Below are 17,973 nucleotides of genomic sequence, written 5' to 3'. Positions count from 1 at the left end.
TATTTAATGTAAGGCTCCCATATTTGTTCAAATATTTCGATATTATTTCTTAAACTATGTAATTTTTTCTAATGGAATACATTTATTCATTTCTATATACCATTGTTGTATTTTCAAATTATCTTCCAATTTCCAGGTTGACATAATACATTTTTTTGCTACGGCTAGAGCTATCTTAACAAATCTTTTTTGTGCATCCTCCAAATCAATTCCAAATTCTTTGTTTTTTATGTTACTTAGGAGAAAGATCTCTGGATTCTTTGGTATATTGTTTTCTGTTATTTTATTTAATATCTGATTGAGATCTTACCAAAATTTTTCTACTTTCTCACATGTCCAGATTGCATGATTTGTTGTTCCCATTTCTTTTTTACATCGAAAACATCTATCAGATACTGTTGGGTCCCATTTATTTAACTTTTGAGGTGTAATGTATAGTCTGTGTAACCAGTTATATTGTATCATACGTAGCCTCGTATTTATTGTATTTCTCACCGTTCCAGAACATAATTTCTCCCATGTTTCCTTTTTTATCTTTATATTTAAATCTTGTTCCCATTTTTGTTTAGTTTTACCATTTGTTTCCTCATTATACTTTTCTTGCAGTTTAATATACATATTTGTTATAAATCTTTTGATTAACATTGTATCTGTAATCACATATTCAAGGTTACTTCTCTCTGGCAAACTCAAACTGCTTCCTAATTTATCCTTCAAGTAGGATCTCAATTGGTAATATGCCAGCGCTGTATCTCCAGTTATATGGTACTTATCTCTCATTTGTTCAAAGGATAAGAATCTACTTCCTGACAAACAATTTTCTATTCTTTTAATCCCTTTTTTTTCCCATTCTCTAAAGGAAAGGTTATCTATTGTAAAAGGGAGTAACTTATTTTGCGTCAATATTAGTTTTGGTAATTGATAGTTTGTTTTATTTCTTTCTACATGAATCTTCTTCCAAATATTGAGGAGTTGATGTAATACTGGAGAAGTTCTATGTTGTACCAATTTTTCATCCCATTTATATAATATGTGTTCAGGTATCTTTTCCCCTATTTTATCTAATTCTAATCTCGTCCAGTCTGGTTTTTCCCTCGTTTGATAAAAATCTGATAGGTATCTTAATTGTGCGGCTCTATAATAATTTTTAAAGTTTGGCAATTGTAAGCCTCCTTGTTTATACCATTCTGTTAATTTATCTAGTGCTATCCTCAGTTTCCCCCCTCTCCATAAAAAATTCCTTATTATTTTCTTTAACTCTTTGAAGAATTTTTCTGTCAGTTGTATTGGCAATGCCTGAAATAAGTATAATATCCTTGGAAAAATGTTCATTTTAATACAGTTTATCCTTCCTATTAGTGTTAGTGGTAAATATTTCCAATGCTCTAAATCGTCCTGTAATTTTTTCATTAGTGGATAATAATTGAGTTTATATTGTTGGCCAAGATTTTTGTTTATTTGTACACCTAGGTATCTTATTGCCTGCATTTGCCATCTAAATGGAGATTCCTTCTTAAATTTTGAGAAGTCCGCATTATTCATAGGCATTGCTTCACTTTTATTTACGTTGATCTTGTAACCCGACACTTCTCCATATTCCTTCAATTTCTTATATAATTCTTTTATTGATAGTTCTGGTTCTGTTAAGTATACTATAACTTCATCTGCAAATAGACTGATTTTATATTCCTTGTCTTTTATTTTTATTCCTTTTATATTATTGTCTATTCTTATGTGATACTACAACAGGAAAAACGGATGGAATCAGACACATTCTATGAGCATTGGGAAGCAAAAAATGGATTGGTTTTCCATCCCTTCCTCAGCGACCCAATGACCCCGACAGGTCCTCCCCGACCTGCGACCATAGTGTAGTCCAAAGGATCAATCAGACCCCACAATGGTCGCAAATCGGCGTTTTGCACCCGTGCGAGGAGCCCTGAAGTCTTGTAGGAGTTTATAAACAGTATTATTTTAATTAAAGGAGTTTAGTCCAAAGGTCCCAAAATCGTCGAGTCGGGGGGGAGGGTGGGTCCACGATGGTCGCAAGTCGGGGTTTTGCCCCCGTGCGAGGAGACCTGAAGTCTTAGAGCCTATTTTTAAAATCAAACGATTTGACAAACAAGAACAGACACAGGACACGTAAAACCCAAAATGTGCGGATTGACTTTGTGACTCAGCGTCTCGGGCTCCATCGGCTGGGGGCAGCCATCTTAATTTCTGTGCGCATGCGCGAGTGTCAGTTGGCGCTTTCAAATACGATTCAGTTCGTGGCCCTCAGTTGGGACATGCGTATCAGCCGCGCATGCGCGAACCGAACTCCGTTGCCAACCCACCACGCATGCGCAAACCAGACTTGCCAATCACCTGCCCCCACCCCTTCCCGCTGCAAGTAAGCCCGCGGCCTCCAGCCTCGCCCTGTCGGCGGCATCAGGCCTCACACCGACGCCTCGGCTCGACCCAAACACCCCGCCGGTACCGGCCGGTCCCGGGTGGGGCCCGGTGGACTGCGGGGCGCCCGCTTTCCCTGGACCGCGCCACTGTGGAAGGTTCCGGCGCCTCCGCCAACTTACTCCCATTCGCGCCCGAGGCGACACGACGGACCCCGAGCAGACGACGCTGCCGCAAATGTCCCGCCTCCTCACAGCAAGAGCCAATCAACCCGCGAACCCGCCCATCAATCCAACCCGACTTCAGCTTCCAATCAAATAGCGGCCTCACCGAATCAACCCGTTGCCTCGCGTAACTGAAGCAACCAATCAGCGAGCGAGCGTGCGAATACACAGGTGAACCCAATCAGCATCAGAAGACAAATCAAGCAGTCGAAGGATCAGAAGACCCTTCGGCCCTTCCACTTTTTACTAATCCAACAACAATCAAATCCTTGGGAAACACAGGATCACTTTGTCTTGGCTCCAGGATTCCTCTGATCTCAAGCAATACATTGTACCCCAACTGCAAGGGAGACTATTTATTCTCAATCTTTCCTTCATATTTATTACCGCTTCCAATTTAATGTCTGCTACTTTTTTCAAAGTATTTACATCTAAGTTCAATGCATATGATCCCTCTATGAGTGGGTACGGCAATAAACTCATCACAAGTCCATGGATCCCAATTTCAAATGCACCTTCAAAAGCGGAGAGAATTCCAAGGATATTACATTTTCATTGAAGACATTTCTTAAAGTCTAAGCAGCTGATCGGTTATTGGGAAATTGTGACACTTGGTGTTCGGCTCCTTTGCATTATCCTCTCTCGATCCGTGCTGCTGTGTCCTCTCATAATGTTGTAAGGTCCTCTCCCTTTTTACCAACGACCAAGAGATCTACATTCAAACTTTCCTTCTATCACCTGCTTAAAACACCCCAGAAACAAATCTGACGATCTTTGTGCACTTCTCATGCTTCAGGTAAGGAAACTGTACACGTGACTCCCGATGTAAGATGAGCAAGACCATTCGATGTGAAATTGGAGCGTGCGCGCTACTGTGATGGGTGGAAAGGCGGACACACGCCCAAAAAATCAAGTCAAAGACTCCTTTATTACACTCGCAGCTCTGCTTCTATTCTCTCCCTGCTGCTGTCGACTGGAGTGATGTCACATCCATGCCGGCCTCCAATTGTTTGGTGTTCCCTTCTTTGTTGATTCCTGCCGTGCGCGTTGTCCCCTGGTATGAAAGTTGTTGGTCCCCGTGGACTCTGAACAGTTGCCACATTCGTTGGCCATCTTGTATACAGAGTGGCATCCCAGTTAGCATGATGCCCCACCTCCCTAGAACCAGCGCTGTTCGCTGCTTTCGGTCGCCTATATCTGGGTCGTGGGGGCTGAATTTGCTAATGTCCAGATGTGCTGGTTTGAGGTGGTCAATGGTGAAAGTCTCTTCCTTCGCACCGATATCCAGCACACTCACCATGATGTGTGGAATGAATGATACACACCCGTGAAGTTGAAGTCGAAGACTGGTTCGTTGAACTGGCAGCTCTGCTTATATACTCTCCCGCTACTGATGACAGGTCTTTCGAGACGGCAAAGCCAGCCTCGGATTGGTGGGTGTTCTCGCCATTGCTCATTGCTTCCCACTGTGCGGGATGTCACCTGGGACGAAGATGATTGGTTGCCGCAGGATCTGTGTAGTCACCGTGTTCGTCATCCATCTTGTGTACTGGCTTTCGTCCTGGTGAGCAGGCCACCTCAACCATATATTTTGGAAGAATATGGACCCCATATTTACAAAGGGTGGCTCTAACATTCCCTTTCTGCTTCAGGCCTCAGTTTTTGAAAAGGAACGTTAAAGTAATTGGTTCTCCTGTTGGGGGTCCCTTGTCCTCATTTTTCTACTTTTTCTTTTAGCAAGGGGATGGAGGGGAGATGGGGTGGTTTAATTGGGGGGGGGTGGGATTTCTTTATTCTTTCTTTTAACTATGACAAGTGTATTTATATTTTATTTGTGTTATTATTAATTGTGTGAATTCTTTGTGGATTTTATTTATAAATAATATTTTTTAAAAAATGATCAGAGGTCAATCCACAGGACGTAAAGTGGCCTAGAGCAACACTGGGGACACCCTCCTGCCCCCCACCACCCCAAATATCAATGTGATCCACTATGATCATTGACAAAATCATCGAGGACCCCTTCACCCGGCCAATAGCATCATCCAGCTATTCCCGTCGGGAAAGAGTTCCAGGACTTTCAGAGCCAGTACCACTAGGCCCAGGAACAGCCTCTTCCTCCAGGCAGGGAGAACGTGGAACGATTGATGAGCTGCTCATACAAATACTCCTCCACTCTGCTATTTACTCAACAATATCGAGTAATTTTTCTGGACGTGCTGCACATGTATCATTTGTCTGTTGTGTGAGGGCTTGGTTGTGTGTTTGCGTATGTTTACCCCAAGAACTCTGTTTTATCAGGTCGTACTTGTGCTATCGAAGGGTAATAAATTTGTTCTTGTACTCTGGAGCGGGTGCAGAAGAGATTTTCTGGATCGGAGAATGTATCTCATGAAGCAAAGTTGACTGAGTAGGGCTTTTCTCTTCCCCTCCCCCAACGCCACAAAATTGACTTTATTTACAAATTATTTCCAAAGAGGAAGACCATTACAAGTCTTTTCTCCTCCTCCTGTTGTATCCAGATATTCCCTTCACTACACATTGCTGTATATGTCTCTGTTTACCTTCATTGCCACCACTTTGATACCGTGTGGTTACTGCCCCCCTCTGCTGTTGGAGGAGTTCCCCTTGCTCTCAGCCTCTCAGTGCACGGTTATGGAAGGATTATGATCCATCCCCATAGTGCCTTCGTGTTGGCTACGCCAAGCCTCCGTGCATCCCTCAGCATGTACGCCTGCAGCCTGGAATGTGCCAGTCGGCAGCGGTCCCTCCCCGACATATCCGCTTGCTGAAAGACTGACAGGACACGTTTAACATAGATCATGAGAGCACAGTACAAGCACTTCAGCCCGCGATGTTGTGCCGACCGATGTATTCATACCAAAATAAAAATAACTAACCCCTTCCTCCCTCATAACCCTCCATTTTTCTTTCATCCACGTGACTCAGAGCCTCTTAAATGCCCCTAAGGTTTCAGCCTTCACCACCATCCCAGTTCTAGGGCTCGTTCCATGTCCATGACCTGGTACACATACACTGCATTCCCTCCCCTTGTCACCCTCCTGCTCCGCCCACCCCGAGCCAGTAGTGAAGGTGGTTTCTGTCCCAACAGGTGTTGCAGACCTCATCCAGGGAGCAGATCCGGGAGATGAACCCAAACTGCAACGAATTCAGCTTCCCGCAGATCAAAGCCAAGGTGAGTGACCCGAGGTGAACCAGAGCTCCAGGGGTGGTTTTGTCCTCTGGGTCCTTCCCTAATACTGTCCCCTGTCACCCACCTGGCCCTTCCCCAAAGCCCTCATCTCCAACCAGGCCTGTCCCCAAACCCCTCACCCTGCTGAGATCATCCCCAAAATACTGTCAGGCCTGTCAACAAAGCCCCTATTCCCCACTGGGCCCATCCCCAATGCTCCACCCATTGCTTGGACCGTCTCCAGAGCTCCTGTCTCCCACCAGGGCTTTCAACAAGCCCCTGTCCCACAACATGCCCAGCCAAAAGTCCCTGTCCCCGTCCCCCACGCCAATTCGCCTGTATCCAAAGGCCCAACATCAGGTCTGTCCTCCCACCAGACCAGTTCCTTCACTGGGACCCTCTCCAATCGATTACCCATCACAACTACCCCACCAAAGTTCTTTAACCTTCCCCTTCCCCCACCCACAGGCCTTGGTATCTGAGCTGCTCCTAGGACCCCTAGACAGTGGAGATGTGGGGAGGGCAGTGGTCCATCTCCTTCCCGTTGACAGTGTCCCATACCTTCACAAAGCTGGGGAATCCCCTGACCCTTGGCACACAGATATCTATCCCATCTGAGCCAGTCCTCTCTCTCTCTCTCTCTCTCCCCCCACCATCCTGGAGAATGTGGCCCAGTTCAGCTAGCTGCTACAGTACACACTGCCCTTCACCTCTTCCCCAGGATTCCTGCTCCCACTTGTCCTTCAACGAGCTGTGTGCCCACAGCCAGGAGCTTCCCCCTCCTAGTTACCCTTGGCCCTGTGGGTGAGTGGGTGGGACATGACAAGGGTTTGTAGGTGGTGGAATTGGGGTAAGAAAGTTTTCGTGAGACCTGGGAAAGAGAACGGTGATCATCCAGCCGGTGTCAGGCATTGAAGACGGAGTCAATGGGCAGTCCCCTGCCGGGTCCATCCCCCAGCATGTCTATCTCCAAAACTGACCCCGCCAGGTCCATCCTCAATATCATCCCCTGCCGGGTCCATCCACAATCCCCTCCCCTGCTGGGTCCAACCCCAAAACCGTCCCCCGCTGAATCTGTCCCCAATACCGTCCCCCGCCGGGTCCATCCCCAATTCTGTGCACGCCGGGTCCATCCAAAATCCTGCCTCCCTCCGAGTCCATCCCCAATCTTGTCCCCCACTGGGTCCAACCCCAATACCGTCCCCCACCTGATCCATCCCAATACCATCCCCCACCGGATCCATTCCCAAACGCATCCCCGCCAGGTCCATCAACATCCCATCTCCTGCTGTGTCCATCCCCAATGCCATTCCCAACTTGGTCTGTCACTAATTCTTTTGCCCGACAGGTCCTCCCACAAACCCACTGGTCTCTCCCCAAAGCCCCTGACCTCCACCAGGTCCATTTCCAAAGCCATTGTCCCCCACCGGCTGGTCACCAAAGCTCCTGCCTCCCCACAGGATCTGTCCTGAAGCCCCAGCCCTCATGTCTGTCATGTCTGTCCTCCCACTGGACCGATCCTCTCGATCACCATTCAGAACTACCCCTCCCCAATTCCCGAACCTACCCCTTCCCCCACTGACAGGCCTTGGAACCTGAGCTGCTCCTGGGACCCCCAGATGGTGGAGATGTGGGGAGGGCAGTGGTCCAGTCTCCTTGCCGGTGGCAGTGTCCCAGACCTTCACCGAGCTGGGGAATTCCTTGACCCTTGGCACCGGGACATCTGTCCCATCTGAGCCAGTTCTCTCTCTCCCCCCCACCCTGGAGGCTGTGACCCTGTGTAGCTGGCTGCTACAGTACACACTGCCCTTCACCTCTTGCCCCAGGACTCCTGCTCTCACTTGTCCTTCGACAAGCTTTGTGACTACAGGCTGGACCTTCCCCCACCTTGCTACCCTTGGCCCTGTGGGCGAGTGGGTGGGCCATGACGAGGGGGTTGTAGGTGATGGAATTGGGTAAGAAAATTTGGGTGAGAGCCAGGAGAGACTGGTGATCATCTGGCCAGGGAGAGGCATTAGGGACAGAGTCACTGGGCAGGGGTCAGAGTCTCAGGGAAACAAGGGCACTGGAATTGGAAGCAATCACAGCTCATGGAAAGTAGGAGGAAGAACCCTGGGAATAATTGAGAGTGGCGAGGTTAGTGCCGCGGTTAGAAAAATGCTGATAAGGGGCCAGCGAGCCAGGTTCAAATTTGACACTGTCTCTGGGGAGTTGTACATTCTTCTTGTGTCTGCGTGCATTTCCACCAGTTGCTCCTGGTCCTTCCACCATTTAAAACGTACCGGGGCTTGGAGGTCTTTGGTGTAATTGAGTGGTTGTGGCTCAGAGGCTGAAAGGGCCTGTTCCCGGGCTGCATGTGTCAATCTAAAATCTCCATCTAAAATGATAGTCCTGCCTGTCATGAATTATTTAAGGATTCAACTCAAAAGTGTGGACAAGATAGACAACTCCGAAACCATCCTTTTGGCCCTTCTTTTCTGCTGGCCAAGCTGCTTGCAAACAGTCCATATCCCTCTCATCCTTTTCATTCCACAGACCCATTCAACTCGCATTGCATTGTCAATCTCACGGCCTGTTGGAAGAAGTTATTTCCCTGTCTGGCAGCCTGATTTTGTTCCTCCATATCTCCTTCCTGATGGTAGTGGGTCAAAGATGCTGTGTGTTGGATGTCTGCGGGTCTATTTACAGGCCCCATCCCTGGACAATCAGAGGCCCCTTGTCTCGAAGTCCCATCCATGTGGCCCCTCACTCATCAATCCCTCGTCGGAACACAACTACCCCCTCCTTACCTACCTCTACCAGCCCTTAGTATCCTCATGACAGTTCCAGGCACCTGTTATGTCGACCCTTGATGACCTGCGCCAGCTCTAATTTGGACCCTGGCCTCACCTAAACCATTGGAATAACCTGCGCCTTTTACCCTCGAGAGCCCGAGGGAATCTGCACCCTCAGCAGTGTCCTGCTGGTGCACCATCGAATGCCCTCCATCCCCTTCCACGGGTTCCCTGCTGTTATCATGCTCCTGCATGGACCCCACCCTGGCAAAACTACCCATATTTTCACTGATCCCTCTGTGCCTCTACATTTCGTCCAGGGTTCAGGGTTGTGCTGGGGGACTGGTGGAGAATAAAACAACAATATCAGGAGACAGGGAGCAGTGTAGAGACCCCCAGATCTGCAAGATGGGGACAGTACAGAGACCCCCAGCTCCCGGAGACAGGGAGCAGCACAGAGACCCCCCAGTTCTGGGAGACCGGCTGAGTTGTACACAAGTCTGTAAGTGGCTGGACCAGGAAGTATACAAATCTATGTTCCAGGGTAAACTGGAACAAAAGCGAGGAATGCACTTTGGTAAATCAGTCCGCTGTCCTTTTCACAGTCAGATCTGACTACCTGAAGGTGTCGGGGATCTGGCTTGGAGAGGCCGAGGCATGCAACAAAAAAATGGTCAGAGCCGATTGTAAAAGTCCACCAGAAACTGGGTCTGTGGGAATGACATTCCCTCTCAGTAATGGGGAAGAACCTGGTCATCAGGTGCAAGGTGCTCTCGGTACTGCTGCATGTGATGCAGGCGTGGCCCATCCCACACACCTCTGCCCTGGCTATTACCAGAGCAGTTTCCCTCTTCATGTGGGGATCCAAAATGGATGGAGTGGGAAGGAGGTCCATGTACATCGCCAGACTATGGTGTTATGAGCCCAAAGGACCCCAAAACCCAGCAGCAATAGACATTCACCAGGACGAGTAGTTATATAAAGATAAGTTGTTTTTAATTATCTTTAAACATGAAAACAGAATCAAACTTTAACTTATCTCTATTAACTTAACTAACCTTAATCCCCTTCTAAGTCTAAGTGCACATGTATGATGTGTGTGTAAATATAAGAAACGTTATTTGGTTCACAGTTCAATCTCACTTCTCATTCTTCTAAGTTCATTGGTTGTAGGCAATTCTGATACTGTGCACGGAATTGAACATGTATAAAGTTTATCAGGCTTTGCCACTCAGGAAAGTTCTGTAGGGTTTGCAGAGAGAGATTTGTTGTTCCAGGATTTTCACAACTGATCTAACACCATTAGTCAGCTCAATGTGTCGCTGATAAAACTTGGCCCATCAGGGTTCTCCAGATGATAACTTATTTCTTTCAGGCTAGCACTGTGGTCCTTCCTGTTTCACTTATTCCGAGAGTAACATCAGGCAGCTAGCACTTCCAGCGAGCACCTAGGATTAGGTGGAGGTTAAACATGTGGCTCAAGGGGTGGAGTCAGAGACTGGGTTTCAATTCTTGGACAACTGGGACCTTTTTTGGGGAAGCTGGGACCTATACCATAATGATGGGTGACATCTTAATCTCAGAGGGACCAGACTCCTGGCGGGGGCATTTGCTAGGGCTGTCAGGAGGGGTTTAAACTAGTATGGTTGGGGACAGGGTTTCAAGTTAGGCAGGACAGTAGGGTGAGGGTTAGTAGGATAAGGAAAGAGACAAGTTTAGATAATTTGAGGGAGGAAAAGCAGGAAGTAGTAAACAGATACTGCAGTGAAAATTGTGAGAATGGTATAGAGGAGGATATGCAGTAGGTAGGATGTAGGAGATCCCTGAGTTGTATTTATTTTAATGCGAGGATTAATGTGGATTGACATGTGGCATTATGATGTGTGGCCATTAGCGAGACATGGTTGAAAGAAGGTTGTGACTGGCAGTTGAATGTTCCACGATTTTGCTGCTTCAGATGTGACAGAGTTGGTGGATTAAGAGGGGGAGGTGGGCATTACATGTCAGGGAGGATATTACAGCAGTGCTGAGGCAAGATAGACTGGAGGGCTCGTCAAAAGAGGCAGTGTGGGTAGAGCTGAAAAATAAGAAGGGTGAGGTTATTATTTTGGGGATTATTAAAGGCCTCCAAATGGGGAAAGGGAACGAGGAGAGCAAATGTGCAAGGAAATAGGTGAAATGTGCAAGTGAAATAGGGTGGTGTTGGTTGGGGATTTCAATTTTCCAAACATCGATTGGGAAACACAGTCAGTAAAAGGGCAGGATGGCTTAGTATTTATGCATTGTGTTCAGGATTGCTTTTTGCAGCAATATGTTGAGATGCCAACTAGAGTGGGAGCAGTGTTCGATCTGTTGTTTGGGAATGCAATGGGGCAGGTGACGGAGGTGAGCGTTAGGGAGAACTTCGGATCCAGTGATCATTTTGACATACTCTTAAGAACTTGAAGAGGGAAATTAGAAAGACAAAAAGAAGGGATGAGGTGTCCATAGCTAATAAGGCGAAGGTGAATCCTCAGGGTTTTTTCAGATCTTTGGCTTGGCTTCGCGGACGAAGATTTATGGAGGGGGTAAAAAGTCCACGTCAGCTGCAGACTCGTTTATGGCTGACAAGTCCGATGCGGGACAGGCAGACACGATTGCAGCGGTTGCAGGGGAAAATTGGTTGGTTGGGGATGGGTGTTGGGTTTTTCCTCCTTTGCCTTTTGTCAGTGAGGTAGGCTCTGCGGTCTTCTTCAAAGGAGGTTGCTGCCCGCCAAACTGTGAGGCGCCAAGATGCACGGTTTGAGGCGATATCAGCCCACTGGCGGTGGTCAATGTGGCAGGCACCAAGAGATTTCTTTAGGCAGTCCTTGTACCTTTTCTTTGGTGCACCTCTGTCACGGTGGCCAGTGGAGAGCTCGCCATATAACACGATCTTGGGAAGGCGATGGTCCTCCATTCTGGAGATGTGACCCATCCAGCGCAGATATGTGAACAGTAAAAGGAGGGTTAAACATAGAATAGGTCGACTGGATGATGGGACCAGTGAACTATGTCAGGAACCGGATGAGATGGAGAAATATTGAACAATTTGTTCTCGTCTGTATTCACGAGGGAAACGGACATTGGGCAATACAAGATAAGAGAGGCAAAGGGGTTAGTTATGGAAAGGATAAGGATTAGTAAAGTGAGAGGTTTGGAGCTTCTTGGGTCAATTCAAGTGGATAAGTCTCCTGGTCCTGATGAGATTTTTCCCAGGACTTTAAGGGAGGTCAGGGAACAAATAGCGGGGGCACTGACAGCGATTTTTCAAAGATCACTGGAGGAGGGTGTGGTGCCGTGGGATTGGAGGGTTGCAAATGTAGTTCTGTTGTTCAAAAAAGGCAGTAGGTGGAGTCCAAGTAATTATCGGCCAGTAAGTTTGACTTCCGAGTGGGGAAGATTATGGATGATATACTTCGAGATAGTATGTACAAATATCTGGATAGGCAGGGATAGATCAGGGGCACCCAGCATGGGTTTGTGAAAGGAAAATCATGTTTGATGAATCTTGTTGAATTTTTTTGAAGAGTTGACAAGAAAAGTGGATGAAGGTCGGATGGTTGATGAGATCTATTTGAATTTTAGTAAGACTTTTGATAAGGTTCTGCATGTAAGGTTATTTAGGAAGGTTCAGTCATTAGGGATTAATAGATAGTGGGATGGGTTCAGAAGTGGCTGGGAGATAGACAGCAGAGAGTCATGGTGGGCAACTATATGTCATGTTGGAAGCCTGTGACAAGTGGAGTGCCTCAGGGATCGATGCTGGGTCCCTTGTTGTTTATCATTAATATTAATGATTTAGAGGAGGGTGTGGTTAACTGGGTAAGCAAATATGCAGACGATACGAAAATAGGGGGAGTGGTGGACAGTGAGGTAGACTTTCTTGGAATAAAGGATTTGGTTTGTTTGGAAAAGATGGCAGATGGAATTTAACGTTGACAAGTGTGAGGTGCTGCATTCCGGAAAAAAAAATACAAATAGAACATATGCAGTTATGGGGAGGGGGTAGAGGAATGAAGAGGAACAGAGGGATCTTGGAGTTATGGTACAGAGTTCACTGAAGGTGGGTTCCCAGGTAGACAGGGTGGTTAAGAAGGCATATGACATGCTGGCCTTCATAAATCATAGCATAGGCTAGAGTGCAGCTGTTTAAGGCATTGGTGAGGCCATGTTTGGAGAATTGTGTTCAGTTCTGGTCTCCAAATTATAGGAAGAATATAGATAAGGTGGAGAAGGTGCAGAGATTTATAAGAATGTTGCCTGGCTTACAGCATCTGCATTACAGTGAGAGATTAAGGAGACTGGGACTTTATTCATTGGGACGTAGACGAATGAGAGGGGACAATATAGCTATTTAAAATTATGAAAGGAATAGATAGACGAAACATAGACAGACACTTTCCCGTGAGGGAAGGGAAGGTTGGAACAAGAGGCCATGAGTTAATGGTAAGGAGGCAAAACTTCTGGAGAAATTTTAGAGGATGCTTCTTCACTCAGAGAGTGGAGGCAGAATAGAATGATCTTCCGAATGAGATAGTTGCGGCAGGGTCCCTTCTGTCATTTAAGAGAAGGTTGGATGTGTACATGGAGGTGAGGGGGTTGGAGGGATATTGGCAGAAATCGGGAGGATTGAGCTAGTGGAGTTGTTCTAGTGAACCGGTGCAGTCTCAAAAGGCTGACATGGCCTGTTTCTGCTCTGTAAATGGTTATATGGTTACATGGTGACACAGTTTTCATTTCAATGTCCCATCTCTCGTTACACAACTCTCTGCTCTCCACGTTCATGCTGCACATTTCTTCACTGCTGTTATGGCTGGACTCAGAAAATGATTTTGATATTTATTCAACTTCAGTTTTGTATCTGCTTCATATCTCTGACCAAGCACAAATATTCTCACACCCTTTTGTATTTTAATCTTCATAATTTGTCCTAATAATAGACTGAAATCCTTTCACTTTTACAAAGGTCCAAACCGAATGGAAAGAAAAGTCTCAATCACCTGATTACATTGAAAACATTTCTCGGAATAATTGGAGATAAGTCCATTTAATTTATATGTAGTATAGCAAAATTGATGTGGAGATTTTTATTTTTATATCTGGCATTAATCATATTTGTAACACTCTTGACACAATCCTGACCCTATTTCTTCTTGAATTTGTATATTTCAATCTTCACACCACTCTGAACAGCTTCTTTCTGAAATCGTCACATCCAAGCCCGACTCCCATCTTTCTCATGACCTCTGCTATCCTGGTTTTGGATTTTCTCTCTGGAGAGCATCGTACATTTCATTGATAACTTTGGGTGTATTTCCCATCCGACTCTTTGTTCCATTTCACTAATTTTAGGTGGAGTCAATGTTGGTCCCTATCTTTCTCTTAAGAACGATCTAAGCGGGAGAAAACAGAAGGTCCCACTTGCCTCTCCGTATTTGTGTTTAATTGTTTGAAGAATTTCTTCCATGTAGCATCTTCAAAATATCATATACTCTGTCATAACATAAATTTAATATTCTATTGCCTCTGTTCATAGGTAATAACACATTTTGACATACTTTGCTTCCCCTCCTCCATTGTTGTCACATTCGTGTGGGTCCCACAGATTAAGAACCAGACCAAAGCGGAGGTACAAAGCACACATTTATTTCGGGGATGGAAACAGGACAACAGGGTTGATATGTTAGGCAAGCCTCTACACTTCTAATTAGGAGGGAGAAACCGACAGAGACGGGGAAATTACATGAACATACACATTCAACATTCAGGATCAAGTTGATAAAAGGTGAGGAGGAATGCAGTGGTCATTGGGGACTCCATTGTTAGAGGTACAGACAAGAGATTCTGTGAGCCAGATAGGTATACCCGCATGGCGTGCTGCCTCCCTGGTGCAAGGGTACGGGAATATCTCAAATCGGGTCCAGAGTATTCTGAAAGGAGACTGTGAGCAGCCTGATGTCTTGGTACATGCCTCATTGGGTACCAATGACATAGATAAAAAGAGGGAGGAGGTACTAAAAAAGAATTACAGCGAGCTGGGACAGAAGCTAAGAAAAAGGACCGCCAGGGTGGTGATCTCTGGATTGCTACCTGTGCCAAGTGCAACTGAGGACAAAAATGGAAGGTTAAGACAAATGAATGTGTGGCTGAGGGGCTGGTGTAAAAGACAGGGTTTTGGCTTCTTGGATCATTGGGATCTCTTTTGGGGAAGTCATGACCTTTACAAGAAGGATGGGTTACACCTAGACCCAAAAGGGGTCAATATATTGGCAGCTAGGTTTGGTACAGCCGTCGGATGCGGTTTAAACTAATTTGGCAGGGGGATGGGAACCTGTTTGATAGGGCAAAGGACAGGAAAGATAAAATAGGAAAATTTAGGTTGGGCAGCGAAAGTAAAAAAATCAGAAAGAGCAGGGAAGGTAAAAAAAAGCACATTTGAAGGCTTTATATCTTAATGCAAGAAGCTTTCGGAACAAGGTAGATGAATTGGCTGTGGACATTGAGACAAACAAATACGATTTGATTGGGATTACAGAAACATGGCTGCAAGGTGGGCAAGCCTGGAAACTTAACATCCCGGGGTATACGATATTTAGGAGGGATCGGCAAGAAAGAAAAGGGGGTGGGGTAGCATTGATGGTGAGAGAAGGGACCGACACGATTGACAGAAAGGATATTAACTTGGAAGATACCGAATCTATATGGGTAGAACTGAGGAATAGCAAGGGGCGGAAAACGTTAGTGGGGGTGGTATATAGGCCTCCAAATAGTAATGTAGAGGTGAGGGAAGGCATAAAAAGAGAAATTAGATAAGGGAACAGCTGTCGGAGACTTTAATTTACATATTGATTGGACTAGCCAAATTTGTAAAAATACTGAGGAGGAGGAGTTCCTTGAATGTTTACGGGACGGTTATCTAGACCAATATGTCGAGGAACCAGCTCGGGAGCAGGCCATTTTAGACTGGGTATTATGCAATGAAAAGGGGCTAATCAGCAATTTTGTTGTACGAGGTCCTTTGGGTAGCAGCGATCACAATATGATCGAATTCACACTCGACATGGAGAGTGAAGAAATTAAAACCGAGACTAAGGTCCTGAATTTAAATAAAGGGAATTATGATGGTATGTGATGGGAGTTGAGTAAGATTGATTGGGTGGTGTTTATGGGGGGCGGGGGGGTTGACGGTGGATAGACAATGGAAAGCATTCACAGATCTAATGGAAGAATTCCAGAAATCGTTTATACCAGTTTGGCATAAAAATAAACCAAAAAAGGTGACTCAACCGTGTATAACAAGGGATATTAGAGACAGCATTAGGTCCAAAGAGAGAGAATATCAATTGGCGAAAAAAGTACCAAATCCGAAGACTGGGAACAGTTCAAGATGCAGCAAAGGAGGACAAAGGGATTAATCAAGAAGGCAAAAATAAATTACGAGAGTAAGCTTGCGGCAAACATAAAAACCAACTGCAAAAGCTTTTATAGATATGTCAAGAGGAAAAGATTGGTGAAATCCAGAGTAGGTCCTGTTAGAAATAGAAGTACCTTTAAAGAAATTGCTCGAGACAAATATTGAGAACAAAGAACATTTATTACAACAACAATGCAAAGTTGGGTGCTTCCCCTTACCCTGGGAATAAACACCCATACTGGGGCTCACCCAACATTTATACAGTAAATTTCAGTATCAGAATACCCTCCCCCTTACATTCTTCTGCCCCCTGGATGGGTTTGGCAGAGGCAATCCTTCCTGCTTACGTGCAGTTTCAGTAGACTTGGAGGAACAGGGGGTATCCTGTCGGTGTCTTCTTATGCCATTATTCTCATTGTCCTTATTCACATCCTAGCCCTTGTCCTCATTCACACCTTCCCGACTCTCAGGGCTACAGTCCCTTCATCTGCAGGGTTCGTTAATCTTGTCTAGGGTTTACTAGTTAAATATGCATACTTGAAAAATCTGTTGTATGGCTTACTAATTATATATGTATAACTTGCTAATACTGTCTAAGGTCTTCTAATTATTTATGCAAGCCTTGCTAATTCTATCTGGGGCTTGGCGACCCTTATCTCGTTCAGACTAACTCTACTTCTATTCTCAATTGTCTGTCCTTCTCTCCTTCATTCAGTGAACTTGCTGGTGTAGGAGATTCTTATCTTACTCAGACAGTGTCAGCTTCCTGCCTTCTAATATCCATGTCTCATGTTTTTTGCACTGGCTTCATTCATTTACTTATGTATCAATTTTATTTTCTTCATGTTCATATTGCAATGTTAGTTTTTCTCATCTCTCACAATCCTCACTTTTCTTTTAGATCAGTAATACTGATCTCACGCAATGATCAGTGTTACTGATCTCAGTGTTACTGGTCTCTCACATTCCTCCGTTTTCTTTTAGATCGGTATTACTGATGCGGTAAAGTGGAACTTGTCGGTTTTCCCAGCTGGTCAATAAACGGATAGCAGTTTCCATGTCCTCAGAAAGATGTTGGGAAGCGTACATCCTTTGGGTGTAAGTGTTCTGACGAAAGGGTTGATGAGTTAAACGATGTGTACCAGTCTGTATGTAGGGAAGCAGTAAGATGGTGAGAGTAATGAGTCCAGCTGTTAAAAGGGTTGCGAGTATCAGATTCCAGTAACCGGTGAAAAGTCCAGTCCATCCCGCAGAGGACCGAGGTGGCAAAGTCTGTCCCTGGGCATGGGAAGTTTTTTGACGTCCTGAAGAAGTGTTCTTAACCGCCTGCCCGTTGTGAGTAGTGTCTTTAAGGAGTCTTTCACAAGTGCTGCGTTCAGCAGCGAAGCTGTAATCGAGAGGCAGGCGGTGTTGTTGAAGTGTGTCTGGTAAACGTTGTTTAACTTCAGCCCGTAACCTCAGGGCCATTGTGTTGTGTTGGATGATAATGCCCAAGGCTGCATGGAGTCTGATTAGATGTTTCAGATGGCAAGGAGCGTTAGCGATCTGTAGCCGCTGTTGCCGTTTATAACTGGAACTTCCCTTAACGATGCAGTAGTAAGGATTGTAAATGCCGGCGGAACCCAAAGGATGTTTGAGAAAAGACCAGTCTGGGGAGGATTGTGCATTACGATTAGAGATGTGTGTAACAGTCTGAGTAGAATTGAAGTTATGAGTCGAAGCCTGTCTGTGTACATTAGCAAAAGTCCTCTCTCTCTCTCTGACAGGTGCATTGGTCACTAACATTCAGTGTGTCTGTGTCATATCGCTCTCTTTGTGCTACAGGTTTAGAACTCATACCTTTAATATCTATGTGGGAAGTTAAGTGATGGTCTCTACAGCTGTTCTGGTCCCCTGGTCCGTATTGGAATCCCTTGTTAAAACATATCTTACTATGGCTAAAAACTAAATCTACAC

The 17,973-nt window shown here is 45.6% G+C and overlaps 1 long non-coding RNA gene across 1 annotated transcript; it reads left to right on the top strand.

Moving 5' to 3' along the window:
• The first annotated feature begins 3,032 nt into the window (after positions 1-3,032).
• On the top strand, positions 3,033-15,389 carry LOC138750733 (uncharacterized). The gene is made up of 3 exons (XR_011349480.1): positions 3,033-3,411; positions 5,728-5,811; positions 13,570-15,389. It is a non-coding gene; the product is annotated as an uncharacterized lncRNA (long non-coding RNA).
• The last annotated feature ends 2,584 nt before the right edge of the window (positions 15,390-17,973 follow it).

Source organism: Narcine bancroftii, unplaced genomic scaffold, assembly GCF_036971445.1.
Source record: "Narcine bancroftii isolate sNarBan1 unplaced genomic scaffold, sNarBan1.hap1 Scaffold_245, whole genome shotgun sequence".
Classification (NCBI taxonomy): Eukaryota; Metazoa; Chordata; class Chondrichthyes; order Torpediniformes; family Narcinidae; genus Narcine; species Narcine bancroftii.
This window is presented reverse-complemented; position numbering and strand designations above follow the sequence as displayed.